General features: G+C 40.7%; 1 pseudogene; it reads right to left on the bottom strand.

The window, feature by feature from the left end:
• Positions 1 to 3,361: 3,361 nt before the first annotated feature.
• LOC102903941 (phosducin-like protein 3 pseudogene) lies at positions 3,362 to 19,007 on the bottom strand (annotated as a pseudogene).
• Positions 19,008 to 19,320: the final 313 nt, after the last annotated feature.

Raw genomic sequence — 19,320 nt, 5'->3', positions numbered from 1 at the left:
GTTTTGAATCATAATATAATGAATAATTCTGCTGGTAATGACTGAACCTCTGTATTTATAGAAAACTGACATTTCTGAACATGAACCGTTCTGTTTCTATGTCACTGTGGCTCTGCATTTAGGAGTTCCGGCTTCTGTTTATTTTGATTGCACCATCTTATTTAAAACAAAAGATCCTATTGCAAGTCTTCATCCTGCATCACCCGCACTCCCGAACACCTGGGCATTCTGGGTAAGGTCTTTGTTGTAGCTCGAGGAAAACTTCTCTTTCCTCATGTCTCTCATCCTCATGTGTCTCATCCTATGTGCTTGCTCTGTACCAAATAAGACTATAAATACCTTATAATCAAATAGACTTTCGACATCAATACTGAAATACACTGGGCACTCTGTGTGTGTTTTATCTGCCTCCTCTCCTCCTCGCAGACTACACAGTGCTTGGCACAGTTCCCTTCCTGACATGGGTCTTGCCAGTGTTTTGTGTTTCTAGAAGAATATAACCTCGGACTAGAAAGAAGCTATCTCTCCTGTCGGAATAGTTTCTGTTGCAGCTGAGACTGCCATACTAAAACACTATCAATTGAGGACTGATTGGCTTTAGCAGCATATGTTTATTTTCTCATAGTTTTGGAGCCCGGGTAATTCGAGACTAAGATGCTAAGGGCCAATCAGTTGTCCGGGGTTTCCCACCCTGCTCTCAACCCCACTCTATCAGTATCTACCTGCCTTGTCCTACACTGCTTGCCTAGCCAGAGAGAGGAAGCTGGTCTGCTCCCCTCCCTCTCCCTCTCCCTCTCTCCCTCCCCCTCCCCTTTCCCCTCCCTCTCCCTCTCCCTCTCCCTCCCTCTCTTCCTTCCCCTCCCTCCTTCCCTTTTTCCCCCCACCCATAAAACCAGGTTGATCCAATTTGGACCCTACCTTTATTACTTCACTGGGCCTTAATTACCCTATAAAAGCCCTGTCTCCAAATATACTGATTTTTGGAGGTCAGTTTTTCAATATATGGATTTTTCAGGGATAGGTGTAGGGTGTGATTTAGTTCATAGCATTTTCCAAATTTAGAACATGACACTGAACCCTCAGGAATATAAGGATTTCATATATATTGTCATGGTGGATATTGAATTCAGGGCCTCATGCATGTAGAACCACTGAGTTACAAACCCATCCCTAACAGTGGAAACTATATAAATATTTTTTGAGCATTTTGATCTTGCACAGAAACAGTTATATTTATACGGGAGCACATGACTCTTTTCAGATCCCTTCTTCAGCTAAAAGTTCCACTTTCTTGTTTTTGTTTATTTGGGCGCACGCGCGAGTGTGCACATGTGCGTGCGTGCGTGCGTGCGTGCGTGCGTGCGTGCGTGCGTGCGTGTGTGTGTGTGTGTTGCTTGGGTTTTGTGTTTGTTTGTTTATTTCTGTTGTTGTTTTTGTATTTTGTTAGTATGCTGAGTCCTGACTCTTCTGTGTGGCCACCGGCCTCTAAAGCATGTAAAGCATGTAATTCCACACTACCTCATTTGGAAATGATTTGTGAGCTGCCTTGTGACATTGCATCATAATCTCTACCTGATTTTTCCTCACACCTCCTAAGGGGTCCTAAGCCGTACACTGTCTATTTGGCACCATATACTGCCACAGAGTTCTTATAATTTCCAGCCAGTACTCATCACATGAGTAAAACCTCACGTGAAACTGTTTGTTGTCTTCCTTCATCTCTTTCTTTCTCTTCGCTTTAACATGCTTGTGCCAAGCTAATGGCCATACATTTGATTAGAAAGAAGTTGAGTTGGAGCATTTCAGGTAGGAAATATTGAGCCAATAATTCTAAAAGCATTTGTTATCTTTAAAGAACTGGTGAGTAAGAAAGATGAGATTCACTCTCTCTAATCTTGTACAGCCTTTCCCTACCAGTTTTAGGGAAGACTTTTTGTCCTCATGGGGTTTTCTGAAGCAGATGGCTGGAATAGAGATTAGTATTTAGGGTATTTTAGTATCAAACTATGAAAGGAAGTGGGAACAGCAGGACAAGCAGAGGAAGAGGCTAGACTTGGGTCCAGCAGAGCATCAGTAAGTCTGTGCCTAACATAGCATCACAGTCCATGTACCTGGATCAGCAAGGTCCCTGTGATGTGGCTTTCATGACTAACTGCATTCAGGCTGTTCTGGGAAGAGTGGACCATGAGTACAAGCAGCATTCAGTAGAAAATGCAGGCGCTGATGCTCTGACAGCTGGGGCAAGATGCCTGTCCTTTCAAGAGGACCTGGGTAGCACATTTCTGTCATTTTCACAGTCTTCCCCCTTGTAGGACTCAGATATGCTTCCTATTTATTCTACTAGATATCCCGTCTAGTGTTTCCTTGGGCTTCTGTGTCTGGCCAAAACTTTGAAGAGGAAAGCAGTTGGACAAACTACAGTTCCTGCCACCATAGCCTATAACTGATGCTTACTTTTCCTCCTTCTGATATTCATTATAAATGCCTCTTGGCATCCTACTGAAGCTCATAACCCTCTCAATTCTCTGTCTTTAGAACAGCTTCTTCGTGCTACAGTATATCATCTATCAATGAATGTCATGTTCACAGGCCCATCCTAGCATTTGTATTATTAAGATGAGTCGTGTGATCATATCTACTCAATGTTTTATACATAGGCTCCTATGATGGTAGATTAGACTCTGTAAGCCACTGGGAAAGAGGAACAGACTTAGTGCCGCTCAGAAAAGTAAACATGCACCTGGAATTCATATTTATTACTGTTAGAACAAGGAATATCCTGGCCCTTTCAGGATGTAAGTGTTCCAGTATAGTCAGTGGCTACTAAGTGGCTGATTGGTCTCCTTGAGAAGTATCACATCATAAGCTCAGGGTTAGTCTCTGTTGCTAGCAGGTAGACAGTCAACAACAATCACAACCAGACTTGGAAGTAAACAGAAGCCCTAGTTATTGATTGGGTCTATATGGACACTCTTGGAGAGAAAGCTGCAATGAGGGATGGCCTGATTTCTTCAGACTGTAGGACATGGTTTCTTAGAGAGATGGAGTCCTAGAAGGGCAGGCCCGTGATCTAACACTAACTAAATACTAAACAGTTTCATGGTTTGCTGAAATACATGTAGAAAAACAGATATTTGGCATAAAGCTTGTTTAAATTTTTCTTAAAGAAACATTATTAATTTAAAAAGAGTTCCAAGGAATTTAATAAAATTTCCAGCAAGATTTCTGAATGTATAAAATGTAAATAGTTATAAAAAGGTTAAAAACCAAAATACGATAAATTTTTGCTTTTTTCTCCTTATTATAAATCCAAATAATACGTCCTATCAAGAAAGTTCAAAAAGGTACAGTGGCTGTTATCTTAGTCGCCCTTGGAATCGCTGTCCCTTCTCATGGGGACAGAGCCTCGCACTGAGGACAGCAAGACATCTTCAACCGGCTTCCTGGGGTTCTCCTCCAGGTCTGTCTTGATTGCTCCTGACTCCGACAGTTTCCACTCCAACTCATCTTTCCTCGGGTTCATGCTGCCGAACACCAGAGGGCCAATGAACTGGGCCTTGATGTCCCCTTCCAGATAGACAAACACCGTGGGCAGATTCCTATCGGGGTAGTTGGGGATGCAGGTCATTGAAATGGCTTTGATAAATTTCACATCGGGAAACTTCCTGGCCAGTCCGCTCAAGTGCTGGTTTACCAAGGAACAGAGAGGAATCCCTTGCTTGTACAGGCGTAAGATCACCCACAAGCCCTCGCCGGCTCTGAGGTGGTAATTTCCATTAAGTAAAGCTGAATTTCCATTAAGTAAAGCTGACTGTTTTTATACGTTTCTAAGTACCAGCAAAAGCACACCAGTGCATTTATCTAACAAATTGGTGTTCTCTTGAATAAATGGATTAAAGTGAGCCCTACTATGCTTTGGGAAGTCATTAAAATATTTGAAAGGTGAAATAAGAAGTAACTGCTATTTTTTATTGTTGCTGCTGCTATTTTGTTGTTGTGGTTGTTTTTGTTTTTGTTTTTATTTTCCCATGAGATTGGCCCCCATAGACTCATACATTTGGTCCCAGTTAGTGGAACTTTTGGAGAAGGATGAGAAGGTGTGCCTGTCACTGGGGGACAGGCTTTGAGGTTTGAAAAGCTGTTAGTTCCCAGTGTGCCTTGCTATGCTTCCTCCTTGCAGATACAAATGTGAGTTCTCACCTGTTGCTCTTTCTGCCTGCTGCCATGCTCCTGCCGTGATAATCATGGACCCACCCTCTGAAACTGTAACACACACACACACACCCGCCCCCCAATAAACTCTTTCTTCTATAAGTTGCTTTCGAGGTTAAATGTTACTTTATGTGAACAGAGTTCCCTGTGGTGTTATATTGTGAGTGATCCAGAAGTCTTCTGATTGTTCCTTGGTCTCTGACCCCCGCCCCCCCAAAAAAGTTGTGTTTCCTTATAAAAACTGAAGCAACTCAGTTTTGTTGGCTCTAACTAAGGGAGTCAGAAATGTTTTTCAGTAGGAAATAACCGAATTGTTCTAAGTTCATGTAACTGTTTAGGGGATCATTGACACATAGTTGCACATAACTTAGATACCATCAGCTCTCCTTAAAAAGAACCACAGGAACAAGTCCCTGTGGGTTTCCACTTAGAATTTACACCAAGGCACTGCTTTAGTCCAGGCACTTTTCTGTGCTGGGAGTATTATTGGCACTTTGACACAGCTTTACATGCTGGTCCCTTTAACTTAACTGTGTACAGTTTATACAAGGTCCTGTCCGATTTTCAGTTTTCTAGCAAGTGAAACAAACATTACTTGTATTGTTTTAAAGAGAAAAGATATCATAAATGTTGATTCTAGCTACCTAGCCAACAGCTGCTGTCTGTTGTTGTCATTATTACACAAAGACTAAAGTTTTCCTCCACTTTTCATCAAAATTCCTTCTTCTTTTGAAATTCAGATAGCTTAAGTAGACCATAATTAGCTAGCTCTATGGGCATTGTAGATACTTAAATTAAAGAATATGAAGTACAGCAGTGGCAAACAATATTCCCCTTGGCAAATATCATTCACTGCATTTGGCTGAAATGGTAAATAACTATTGTGTGCATGACGTCAGTGAAGCTTTTAAATAAATTGTCCTCTTGTGATTACACAAAGGGAACACCAACCCTAATGCTACAAAAAAAATTTTTTTTCATTTGTAATTATTTGTAATGGAAACACTATAATAGGAGCTCTTACTACGGTACCTTCCATAAGTGCTAATTAAATTATATGGTGAATACATGTGCAATTGATTTAAATGCCTTAATTCTATTCTGCATTGTTATGGAAAAATGCACATATGCTTGCAGATCCTAATGTCTGCTTTATTCCATTATCCTAAGTGGTTTTCTTTCTATGTCTATGTTGAAGGCATGCAAGGAGAGAAGTCTGGCTGTCAAATGCCCACTGCAGTAAGAAATCAATTACTCCAGGAAGTGCCATAATAATAGTTACTAGCTTCTGGGAATATGAATTTTATTACCTCATCTGTCCTTTTTTCTGAAGATGGTATCGCGTAGACATATGAGAGAAGATGTGAAGGGATTCTGGGATTGAGAGATGGCTCAGAAGACTGAGTTATCCGTGTGTGGTTATGTGATGGCTAATGGCGAGGGTATAGCCTAAGAAAGGCTTCATTAGCAGTTTTATCAGTACATAAGTATACTTACCCAGAATGCAGTGGCTATCATGTTACTGGGCGGTGTAGCCTAATGTAACTTCTGCGATCTGTTCCTGACTGGAGCATCACTACGCAGAATACTACAGTAACTTATTTCAAATGCTGACATACAGACCCTGTTAGTCTTAAAAATATTAGACTTTCACAGGACACAAGAAGGATTTTAGCACATTTTTAACAGCATTTTCAAAAGAAAAACAGAACAACAACAAAATCTCTTATTGTGCTCTTCCAATCTTGAAGAAAGGGTTGAAACAGTCTTTCTTTCATGAAATGAGAATAAATGTAGAGAGATTTTTGTTTTCTTTCTTTTTGTTTGTTTTGGCAAATAAAGCACATAAACTCTCATCTGTTCCCAAGTTGTTGGAAATGTTAAAGATATCAGAATAGGAAAAAAAGGAGGGAAGGCTAAGGAGAGAGGGAGGAAGAAGGAAGAAAGATGAAATGAAAGGAGAAGAGAAAAGGGGAAGAGGAAAAGGAGAAAGAGGTTGGGAGGGAAGGGAGGGTAATGAAAGAATAGCAAATTGACCCCCACAGAGTGTCTTCTTTAACTCTCCTGAGAATATGCCTAAGACCAAACAATAATTGATTTACCATTACTGTCTCCAAATCATCGAGAGATCGTATTTAATTAGCTAATTGTGTGGATGTTGTGGAAGGAACATCCAATCAAGATGCAAATGTAAGGGCAAGCATGCTTCTCTTCTCTATTCACTGGGAACCAAGGCATGCTAAAGGTCTATGCTTGGGCTCCAGAGAAAGAGAAATAAACCATTCTTGTCAGGTTATTTCCTAATCAGAAATTAATGATTGTGTTAATGGAGATAATTAGCATTTATATAGGACTGTAAAGTTTATAAAGTGTCTCTGATGTGAGCAGGGAATAGAAATTGTTCCTGCAGCTCAGGGACAGGGACCTTGATTTTTGTTCTTGGCTAGAAACTGGAAATATCATTATTTCTATCCTGGACACAAACCCGACATGCCAGAATTATGTCCTCATTACTACCCTGATCCCTTGCTATTTTTCTTCTTTTACACATCTGCCTCCAGAAGCTGTTTATAAGGGTATGACAGTGTCTTCTCTCAGACACCACCATGCCTTCTGATGAACAGCTTTGGGACAGAATCTCTGGATTCTTGGGGCTATTAGTCTTTGGGCCTTGTGTATTCAATTGCTGTTTTAATTTGATCTTCTTTAGTTTCTGGTTAATCCACACTCAAAGAGGGTCCTGTGACAGTGTAACCCCATCTGTTTGGGTTCCCTTGATCTTTCACTGATGCTTAAAAGTCAGCAAGAAACAAGAACCTAAACTCATCTGTGGCCTGATTTCAACCCATCTTCTAAATGATTTTGTGGTCTCAACTCTTAAAAGGAGGGTGTTATAAGAATAAGCAAGCAGGCTTGTAATTCCCTGAGGATGAACAATTCCCTCAAGACCCACTTTGGACATTCCTTCCAGTTTCCCCAGTCTGGGGGTACATTTTAATTGTCAATGGACACAACTTATGTAGGAAAGCCTATGCATTGTACTTGACACCATTCCCTGAATGTGGGTCCTGGACTATAGACCTGTAGAGACAAGCCATGCACAATAAGCTATGTGCTCATCTCTCTCTGCTCCTGACTGCGGATGTGACTAGCTGCTTCAGGTTCCTGCCTGGGGTTCTCTGTAAAGACACTGTAGCCTGGAATGGCAAAACAAAATAAACTCTTTCTTTCTTAAGTCTCATTTGTCAGAGTATTTTGTCACAGCAACAGGAGCAAAGCTCATCTACCTGGTTACTCTAGAAAGGGGAGTTTCATAATCGCCCTTCCTTAGGATTTAAAATATTCTATGAAAAGACAGCAGCATCAGGACTTTGTTAAGGCTCATAAAGGGAAAGCTACTTCTGCTCTGTCAAAAGAATGAAATCTGAGAGTTCTCTCTCTAACTTTCCCACCCCTACTTTCTCAGTCAAATGAATTCGGAAAAGATACACAGAATGATAGACACAAAACTGATTGCCAAGGGAAGGAAAGTCCATTTAAGAGATGCCAAAGCAGAAGGGATTCTTGCAGAGAACATTCTCAGAGTGTGAAAGTAGCCATGACCAGAGAGAACATTACATCAACATACACACTATTTTCTCTTCTTCAAAATCTCAATGTGTGTGTATTTATACATGATATATGTATGCATATGTATGTTGACATACAGGTGCACTTGCCACGTGGCATGTGTGTGGAGGTCAGAGAACAGCCTCAAATGTTCATCTGCTGGCCTGTGAGCTTTTCCTCCAGCCATCTTACCATAGGAGCCCATTACCACATCTGTCTTTCCATGGAGATCAGATCCCCAGGCTTGCTCAGCAAGCACTTTAACGACTGAGCCATTTCCTAGAGTCTCTGGAATAAACAGATTTCCTGAAGCATTATCACTTGGGTAAGTTACTGACAGATCCCTTTCAATTAACTCTCAAGAACGGGGGTAGTACTGTGCATTTGTGTTTTACCAGAAAGTCTCTACTGGATGTTTTAAACTTGGAGGCTGCTTAGCATGTCACATCTTTATCGAAGTCCAGAGGTACAATTCCTATCCCATACTTTTGGCCCAAAAGAAAAAAAGTCATATAACAAAGTATATTTAAAAGAACAAAGAAATGAAAATGTTGTTATAAAAATAACCAGAAGGAAACAGCTCTCCTTCAAAGGGCCCCAGCAAAGTCCAGATGCCATACCCCCTTCCCCCTTTCATGTGGTACACAAACCTTAAGAGGCAATTATATTTCCTTCCTCCTTTCACACATTGTTTTAGGTTCTAAGAAGGGGCAGTTGTGATACTGCCCACTTCCCTGAAGTTAGTGTACATCTCTGAATGCAGGAGAGGGGGCAGAAGATGATTGGGAGGAGAACACTCTCCCCCATGCCCCTCAAGCCTGCTAATTTCTAACTAGCAACCTGACCATCATCCATACTTGACTGGCCTGGCCTGGCCCGGCAGCTTTTAGTATCTGGGATTCACCAGATTCTTGGCAAGTTAGCTGCCAGGTATGATTTTCTTATCATGGTGTATGACGTCTCTCCATAGATACTGCTGCAAGGGAGTCCTTGCTATTGGTAATTCCATCATTCTTACTCAAAGGCTGCACCTCCAATAGCCACTGTTGCAATACAGATCAGGCTGCTGCTCAGATGATGTCCATGTACAGCTGAGTTTCCCTGTTCTCATACCTAATTCTATAAGGGTCCCAGAACAACAGGCTCCAAGCTGCCAGGGGCTGTGAATGGCACCACATATAACAGATACATATTAACTTAGATAGACCTTCTTCCAATTACCCAGACTGCAAAATTATCCCCTTTCCTCTGTTGCCAGGGAATTAAAATCAGCCTCATTTCAAGCATGTACTGTGGACTACACATCAACCGCAGAGTGTAATTCCCCAGTACCTCTGAAACCTCCTATAAAAAGGGATTGCCTACTTCAGTTTGATCTCTCTTTGGAGCTCCCCAAAGCTGTTGTGTGATTGACTGCTCCTGTATTAATAACTCTTCTTATCTAATTATTGTCACCCAAAGGTCAATCTGCCTGTGGCGGTTTGAACAGGAATGGCTCCCATAGACTCATGTGTCTGGATGCCTGGCCCACAGGAAGTGGTATTAGTAGGAGGTGTGGCCTTGTTGGAGTGGGTGTGGCTTTGTTGGAGGAAGTGTGTCACTGTGGGGGCAGGCTTTGGGGTTTCAAATGCTCAAGCCAGGCCCAGTGTCACTGTCACTTCCTGCTGCCTGTGGATCCAAATATAGAACTCTCAGCTCCTCCTCCAGCACCATGTCTACTTGCATGCCACCATGCTTCCTGACGTGACAATAATGAACTAGACTTCTGAACTGTAAACTAGCCCCAATTAAATGTTTTCTTTTATAAGAATTGCTGTGGTCATGATATCTCTTCACAGCAATAAAACCCTAACTCAGCATCCCCCTTGAATCTCAAACTGAAATCTTTGATCTGCCAGAAACTCAGGTTAGCAACTGTACTACAAATGAAATGTATTTTTCAAGCTTTTGAAACCATAAGAATTGATGCCTGGTAACCCTGAGGCAGGAGTTAGCACTCCATAAAAAGTAAGGATAAGGATCCATGTTATGTTAGTAAGGGACTAATTGTGTAGCCTAAAATAAATCAATAGCCTACAAAATTAAAAAAAAATGAGTTGGGAGAAGTGATTATAATGCCTGACCATGCCATTGAGTGGAGGAGTAACACACGATCACCACTCCAATTGGCCCCAGACGCCATGCAGCTCACCATAGGCTCAAAGATGACCACTATCAATAGAGATTACTCAGTCTTTGTACAATTCCCACCATAATGCTATGGAATAATCCTTTTGTATACTCTGAAAATGTGTTCCTCTCATTGGTTTAATAAAGAGCTAACTGGCCAATAGCTAGGCAGGAAGAGGCTAGGCAGACAAGCCAGACTTAGAGGACGTGGGGATGAAGAAGGGCAGGGTCTCCAGGAGACAAAGATGAACATGCCATGTTAAAGAAAGGTACCCAGCCATGTGGTAGAATGTAGATAAGAAATGTGGGTTAATTTAACTTGTAAGAGCTAGTTAGTAACAAGCCTAAGCTATCAGCTGAGCATTTATAATTAATAATAAGTCTCTGTGTCATTTATTGGAGAGCCTTCAGTCCTGAGGAAAAACTCTGCCAATACCATAAGACTCCTAAAAGGATAATAAGCAAGACAACACATTAATATTCATCCCTTAGAGCCCTTCTCACTTTCATGAGTTTTTTTCTTAATAAATCTATTTGCTCTTCTCACTCCTTGCTGTGTTTCCTAATTCTTTGGGGGTGTGGGACTATGGACTCAGAAGCCACTGGTAGAGAGTTGACTTTGATTGCCACTCTAGCTCCTGGAGTTAAGCTTATCAAGAGCACGAAAAAACTTTGTCACACTTGAAGAACCTACATCAGCTGCACCCAGTGTGACTGTCTAGCAAATCCCTCCTCTGGCCAAAGTAAGCACACATGACTCCTTGGAGGCTCAGTACAGTGCAGAAGGTTGCACTGTTCCACACTAGACAGGACCCATAGCCTCCCAACCCCTTCTCTTTCCTGTTGCTGTGGAGCATTTCACAAATCATTGAAGGAACAGCTGCAAACATTCCCACAATTCCAAAGATACAAATGCAAAACAATAGACCTTGGAGTCTACTGGACAATGTAAATGTGTAGGATAGCAAAAGACGAGGAAGCTGGATGATTCAAGGCTTCATTTCCAATATTTTTATCTCTGTTCCTTTTTTAAGTGCTAAGGCTTAAATGTCTGGAAAAGCAGGTTCGTATATTTTGCACAGTCCTAAGCAGCTTGAAATCAAATTAGAGCAGACTTTAGCAGGCCATCATGAAGAATATATATTTACCAGTTTCAAAAGCTTCCTGGAAGATTTAGTAGGGCAGGAGTATTTCCGTCATAATCCATTAACCCTACTTATCATCTATTGAAAATGTCTAAGTATGAAACCATTTTCAATCTATGCTAATGTGCCTAGTACTGATATAGCATACCATACTTAATTTCCACACTGCATTATATGGTTGTTTTTTGTGTTTCTGAATCCAGAAGTGGCTGATCTCACAGCTTCAGAATCTCCTTCCCTCACATCCAGAGAGTGTGACCATGGAGTAGTGATTTTTAGCCTCAACCAACACAGCAGAAAAGCCAGAGCTCTGGTGGTCTCTTCCCCTTAGCCTTCTGCTCAATCTGAAAAAGGCACCTTTGAGAATAAAAAACGCAGTGGGTCCACATAGAATGTTGATGCAAAAACACAACTCTTTCCTCAAAGGGGATAAGGGATAGTTATTCCAAAACCCAATGTGGGTGACTGTACCTAGTAACAGATTCAGGATATCCCAAATCCCATCTTCTAATGTGGGTACTGCCAGTTTAATGAACTTTTATGGTCCCAGAACCAAGAAAGTCATAAATCAAGGCACTTTTAAAATATGCCGATGGACACATCGGGTCAAAGCAAGTCAAGGGATCATCTGCTACAAGCCTCAGATGCTATCTGGCAACATTCCTTACCTTGGTGGAAATTAGTGGTCTTTCGGATTCATGCTTCTCATGAGGTCTTACCTGTTATTCACAGGGATGTTAGTTCAGAAATAGAGGTGGGCAAGGAACTACTCTTAAGGGGACCAAAGACAACCTGAGATGAATTGTAATGAAGCTCTGGTCATGTGGCATCCCAATTCCTCCACCAGGATTCCTCACTAAAGTTCTAATCAATTAATCAGCCATGGAGAAGTTTCAATGTACAGTGTGGTCCCTTTGAGGAAGTTTCATTCACAGTTCACACAACCATCTCTCCTGTGTGTGTTAGGGGTGGTCTGTGTGTGCCTCCTTGTTTTCGCTATTTTCCCTGTTGATTTGCATAATGTTCAGTAAACATCTATTATGTGTTACTGGTGGCAGTTGGTGCAGTAAATCAGATTTATATTTATTGAAATTTTTCTATATTTTCTGGCCTCTGCTAAATAGCTGTGGGCATTGTTTCATTAGATACTCACAAATTCTGATTTAAGCAGTACAGGTATTACAATTGTTTCCAGGGGAGTTGGTGCTAACCCCCAGGAGCATTCCAGGGTTTTGTGTCTTAGAACAAATAATTGAGCAGAGACACAGCAGCAGCAGAGGCCAGGAAGTTCATTAAGGAAGACACACTTGAAAAGGAAAGGCAGGATGGAGTCAAGAAAGATCCAGCAGCTCAAATTGCCTGGTGCTCAAAGGACTGTGGTTTGTACATTGCATTTGCAGGATGGACTTTCTCCCACATACTCTGTCACATGCACACACAGCTTAACATGCATAGCACATGTCCCTTCAACACTTAAATCTCCACCCAGGTCACCTTCAGACAGACTGCCTCTGTGCCAGTGGCTGCGTTTACTTGGAGGGAGGGTTCAGCCTTCCTCTTTACCAGGTGTTCTGTTTTGATGCTCATTTTGAAGCTTTTGCACAAGGCTCCCTGGACCTCACTCTGCCCCTGTTCTCCTTCCTCATCACCGCAACCATTTTCGATGAGAGGAGACTAGAACTAGGGGAGTTAAAATGATGTGTGCGAGACAAACCCAGCATAGCCTGACTGTGAAGCCCACCTCCTGCTAGGTTAGTGCAAAGGTAATTACTGATGGGGACCATGGATTGTAAAACACTACAGCTAGGTTCAAACACAGCCCTATTAATCAAAATGGGAACCATTACAATCAACACACTTTTGCAATAGGTAATAAGTTTATTTCTATAGCATAAAATTTTGTGCTTCAGCATTCAATGAAGTCTTAGAAGACATTCTCTATACACTACTGGTTAGGGAAGTAAGTGTTTCTCACACAAAATCCTGTGGAGATGCTTGAAGATGTGGTAGCCGGGTGATGAGAGGTAAATATCGTAGATGTATAGCCCTATTCGTTCTACTTTCTGAAGCTTCGGTTGTAAAGTCAGTCACTGACATTTTAAAAAAATCCTTTTTGTTGATCTGTGCCAGCAGCAGGCATGTCTGTGTTGGTTTCCACTCATAGATTTGCTGAGCACAGCTCTTAGATGTAACGGCTTCACCAGGATTCAGAAAACTGTAGTGGATTAGACCAGCAGCAACCATTAGTACCTATGACCTGTGTGTGTGTGCGAGGCAAGTTTAGTCTAGGGATGTACTTTGGCGCTTCTCCATTCAGCCACTGAGTCAACCCTTGCCATTTGTCCTATGCAACCCATACCTCTCCCAATCTAATTGAGAAATCATTTGGTTTGGTTTTATAGAGTTAAGAGAGGAAGACAGCCCAAAATGACCTTTTTTGTTTATTTGGTTTTAAATGTTCAATTCATAAAGCACCTACTTAATCGAGTTGTTTACCTTTGCAACCTGCTTTAAATCCAACCAACCTCGGATGGTCCACCTTGAGGTCCTTGGAAACTTCTGTAGTTGTAAGAGGATCAGCTTTATGGCTGCTCTCATTAGTCACGGTCAGCTTCCCCCGGGGAACACCTAACTTCTCTTCTTCAAAGCTTCCTCTTTCAGACAAAACCCCTTGAACCCCCACTGCACTGTGTGACCCTTAGCAATCAACCCCTGAACCAAATGTGTTGTTGATGTGGCAAGTTATTTCTACTGCTTCACTACCCATTTTGAACTCAAATTAGAACACTGGCTTGAATTTGCTTTCTGTCTAATATCATTTCCATAGCATAAAATCATTATAAAATAAAGTATAATAAGTCATTAGCAAAAAAGAAACCATAAAGAAAGAAATGTTCATTAAAACTATGTAAAATATAAGCAATTTATTTAAGAATATACTCCAGTATCAAATGGCAAATTTCAACGATGCAAAAAAAGAAATCATGATTACTTTTGCATGGACCAAATATAAATCACAGAAAGAGCCAGAACAACAAAGAGTCAGACTCTCCACAAGGAGGGGCAATCCTTCGCAGTCAGCAGGATGTTTCATAACCCTCCTGTGAAGGCACAAGGCAATTATCAAGTAAAGGGCTGGACTGAGAATAGGAATGTATGCCAGGATGTGCTGAAAACTATCCTTGAAATGGTTCCAGATTTGGCAGGAGCTCAGAGAGGGGTTTTTATTGCCCAACTGGGTTGGGAATAGGACTTGAGAGAGACATTCTTGGCCTTATGCACATCTCCAGTTTTGTTCTAACCTCCACTACCTTGGTTAGCTTTAACTGTCAACTTGGCATGACTTGGAATTATCTGAAAAGAGAGCCTCAGTTGAGGAGTAACCTGATTAGATTGGACAATCTGGGGGAGATTGTCTTGACTGCTAGTTCATGGAAGAGAACCCAGCCCATGTTGGGTGACATCATTCCCTTGGCAGGTGATACTGAAGAAGGGTCGCTGGGTATACGTTTACTAGACAGCCAGAAAACAGCACTGACCATGGTTCTAGTAACACTTATTTGGGTGTGAAGTGAGTTCCTTGGTTAGGGGCAAGCAGGTCTGCCTTGGAATTCCTAGTGTAGTCTCCCCTAATGGTGGACTATGACCTAGAACTTTAAGTTAAATGAAGCTTTTCCTCCTCTAAGTTGCTTTTGGTCAGAGTATTTTATAACAGCAATAGACATGAAACTTGAACACACAACTTAAGCAAATGAGCTCTTCCCTGCCTCTATACAGTGTATATACATCACGGGTTCCCTTTATTAAATGTAGAAGTTTAGTTTATTCTGATTTACTATCATCAGTGGGTCTTGAAGATTATTTTTTCTTTTTTTCTCCTCAGAATTATGTGATTTTTCTTCTTTATTCTATTACTGTAGAATGATTTATATCTACTAATGAACCATGTCTAGTGACTTTCAAATGCTTAAATTCTTTTTAAGAATAAAACTTATTTTTTGTTTATATTTTTATTTATATAAAAACTCTAATTCTTGATCATGACAATTTATTTTTATGTTATAGAATTTAATTTTCTAATATTTTTAGTATGGTTAGGAGGTAATGTGATTTTGAATATACCATGGATGCTTTTGCTATAATAAAATATAGATAAACAGTCTTTTATCTTAAAGAGTTTAAGATTATTTCTTCATGTACTAGATAAAATTTATTAATAAAATGTTACATAAATGCAGAAAATGTATCGACAGGCAAGATTTTTGGTTATACATTCATTCAATTTCATACTTAACTATAATATTTAGATTCTTATTTTATCATCATAAGTTGTAGCTGGACATAGCTCCGGGTAAATATTCGATTCCATCTCTGTTACTGGATTTACCAAGCATAAAGTTATTCCTAAATGCTATTGTCTTTGTATAGCTCTAACGCTGGTGTCATTTCTTCCCTCACTTGTATTGGGAACACACGCGTTCCTCCTCCCCTGCTCAGGCTTGCTGAGCTCTGTCAATCTCGTTACTCTTTTCAAAGCCCTCACTTAGTTTTGGCTGTGTTGACTTTGACTGCTGACTTTTCCATTTTATTGGTTTTTACTGTATCTTTAATGTCTTTTATCTGATTACTTTGATTATGTTTCCTTTCCCTTCTTGCTTTTTTAGTATACAAACCCAGATCATTAATTTTAAACATATTTTCTTTTTTAAAATATGCATCTTGGCTATGAGTATAGCTCAAAGAACCGGGTTTTACACATTATAAAAATTGCAAACAGTTATCTTTGCTTTATTATTCCGTTTGAAATTTTTTTGCCCAAGTGATTTGTTCAATGATTCATGATGTATTTACGAGTGCTTTATAATTTCTAATTATTTTGGAGTTTTACAAGCATCTTAATGCTTTAATTTTTAATTTAATTACATTATAGATGAAGACTACAGTCCGTATGATTTAAGCACCTCCAAATCTATTAATATTTTAATTTTTTAAGTTTTATTTTATTTTCAATTATATATATTTGTATTTGTGTATATGTGCATGTGTGTGCAGTGCTTGCAGAGGCCAGAAGAGGGAGCTAGGTCCCCTGGAGCTTGAATGATAAGCCATTGAGAACCACCAGCTGTGGATATTGGGAACCAAACTTGGGCTACCCTCAAGAACAGTACCCACTTTAGCCACTGATTCATCTTCAGCCCAGACAGTCTCTTTTAAATTTGTGCTCCATGCTTATTAGGGTTCCGACTCTGTACATGTGAGTCAGGTGCAGGAGTTGACCATATTGTGTTCTAGACCTTTATCGTGGTGCATCCTTTTACCATCTAATTCCTCTAACAATTCATTTCACAATTGCTGGGTGTAGGATATGAAAATCTCCAACTGTGATTGTGGATTGGTGTCTTTCATTACTCACGTCCATTTTTGCTTTGGAAATTTTAAAGCTATGCTTGAAAGTCATGAAAACTTCAAATTATTATTTCTTTATGTTTTGTTGACCTTTTTATCTTCACAAAATGGTCTCCATTGTATGGGATATGTCTTCCCAGTATTGTTTTGTTAATGTGCTGTACCAACTTCAAAACTCTTTCCAACAGCCTGCCTTCATTTTTAACATCTTTCTTTTATATGGCTTGATATGTGACATTTTATCCAGTTTGACAGTTTTTAAGTTTGGTTGGAATACTTACTTTATTACTTTTAAGGAAATATTGTTATGGTTGGATGGGCATTCAGTACTTTGCTATAGTTTTCCCATTCGTATCATGTTTTTGACATGATTTCCCTCCTCTTTTACTGATGCTTGGTTTAATGAAACATCCTTTGAATCCACTGTGCTGACTTTTGTGTTGTCTCAGTATGTAACTTTTTAGGAGTTTCATCTTTAACTTGTCACAGTCCACAGATAATAAACACTGGCAGTTCATCTTTTACTATTTTCGATTCACCTTAACATGTAGCAAAGGTAAGGACCTGACAATAACACATTCCCAGCGTCTATGCTATTTTTAAAGTATAAACCACAATTTCTAATGATTCTATGATTGCTACACCAGTCATGGCCTTTGACATATCTTCATGTTTTTTCATGTCTTGACTTTGGGGACCTGAGAGGGTGGCTCAGTGGGTTAAAACTACATAAGCCTGGGTGGGGGATCAGCCAAGAGAGGAAGGAGGCAGAAAAGGAGACAGAAAACTTCGTACGTGGTCCATGAGCACAAACTGAGACAGCCCTCTGGGAGACAGACTTTGGTGAATCAGCTCTACTTTATTTCAGAGTATAAAGACTATATAGGATTGGAGAGCCTGGGGACAAACCCTAATTTTCATTAAGTGGGAAACTCCCATCACAAAGTTCCTAGAACAAGTCTTGGTTATCATGTATATAGAAAGGGAACCTTTTAGTAGGGATTTATGTCAGGTTTCAAGCTAAATATAAGTCAGGCATCTGGGTTGGAGATGGCTTTCAGATCAGGTCAGTCCTCCAGGCCCAGGGACATTCTCCAGATAAGGGCAGGTAGAAGCAGGAAGTTCTGCTGGAGGGAGGAAGCTCCATGTTGATGAGCTATTGAGATAACCTGCCAGGCCTTGGGGAGGCTGCGACCTCTAACCAGCCAGCAATGTCTTCCAACAAAGCCTGGAACACAGATGTGGTGGAGAAAACGTGTCATCTCAGCTCTCCCACCTAGTGATGGGAGGTGGAGGCCAGGGAATCAGATGGAAGCTCATAGGCTAGCAGAAACAACCAAGAGAAGTCTTTTTTCAACAAGGCCCAAGGTGAGAGCCAACTCCAAAAAATTGTCCACTGACCTCCACAAATACACTCTGGCAAATATGTGCCTGTACCCAAAACATACACATACAAAGTAATAAAAATAATAATGATAAAAAAAATAGTTAATGAACTAAAAAAGTAAACATTTTAAGTGAAAAGTCCAGAGTCTTACTTTTATTTGTGTGTTTGTGTGTGTGTGTGTGTGTGTGTGTGCTCACATTTGTGTATATGAGTGTATGTGTTTATGTAAGTGCCAAAACTCATGTGCAGAGGTCAGTACAACTTGGGAGAGTTCCTGCTTTACACTGTGAGAGTTCTGAGGATGGAACTTGGGTCATTAGGCTTGCATCTAGCACCTTTCCCAGTGAGCCACCTTACAGGCCTGAGATTTTAATGTATAATATATACTACCTATCCATTTTCTGTTTCACTAAATCCAAGGGATATTATACATGATACAGTGTTGGGGGATTGTGCTGTCTCCCTCTGAAGAGTGTTGAGCTGCTTTTCTTTCATTTCTCTTAGAGGACAGGAAGTTAAAACTTTGGCAATACTCCATGATCCTGTTGAACTTTTGGGGGGGAGCTGTTAGGACTGCTCTTCTTCCAGGGCATTGTGCACACTGCAAAGGCTTGCTCTTTTCTGGTCTCTTAGATAAAAGATTGGATATACACAAGCTTGCACCCTCTGTCACTCTAGCTGGGGGAGAACAACTATTTCTGGACAGCACAGTATGATCAGAAGTCTCTTCTCATCTCTTTCTTCTTCATGGCAGCTGTTTTATGAGAAGCCTCAAGGAATCTCACCTTGTGCCCTTCCTCAGCAAGTCCATACCTTGTTGGAGGAAGGAATGGGGGGGTGGGTTGGGGGAAAGGCTAGAGGGGTGGGAGAAGGGGGCAGAGGGGGACCTGTGGTCGGTATGTAAAATGAATAAAAAATTCCTAAAAAAGAAAAAGAAACCGACATGCCCATATGTAGATTTCCCCGTTCTGTGTAGTACCAGTGGGTCTATCAGCCTCAGAAGCACCAGCTCCCACCTTCACATCACCACTCTCAGTTTCTGCTTCAGCTTCTGTGCCAGGGTCATCAAACCAGTCCATCAGAAAGCCATGGTGAATGTGAGGTCATGCATCCTGAATTTCTTGTTCATAGGTAGAACAGTGTAAAGCCTTCTTTCATATTCAATTTGTCCAGAGTTACAGCTTACGGATGCAGGTTAGGTCCAGGACCAATTCAATTATGGTTGGAAATTCTGTACATTTCAATTCATTTACTTCTTTGAGAGGAATCGTGTGTGTGTGTGTGTGTGTGTGTGTGTGTGTGTGTGTGTGTGTGTGTGCAGCAGGTGGCCATGTCAGAGGAGCAGCAGATAGCTGATGGTGGTTGACTTTGGAGTGTCAGCCTACCAGGAGG

The sequence above is a fragment of the Peromyscus maniculatus genome, chromosome 22 (assembly GCF_049852395.1).
Source record: "Peromyscus maniculatus bairdii isolate BWxNUB_F1_BW_parent chromosome 22, HU_Pman_BW_mat_3.1, whole genome shotgun sequence".
Lineage (NCBI taxonomy): Eukaryota > Metazoa > Chordata > Mammalia > Rodentia > Cricetidae > Peromyscus > Peromyscus maniculatus.
This window is presented reverse-complemented; position numbering and strand designations above follow the sequence as displayed.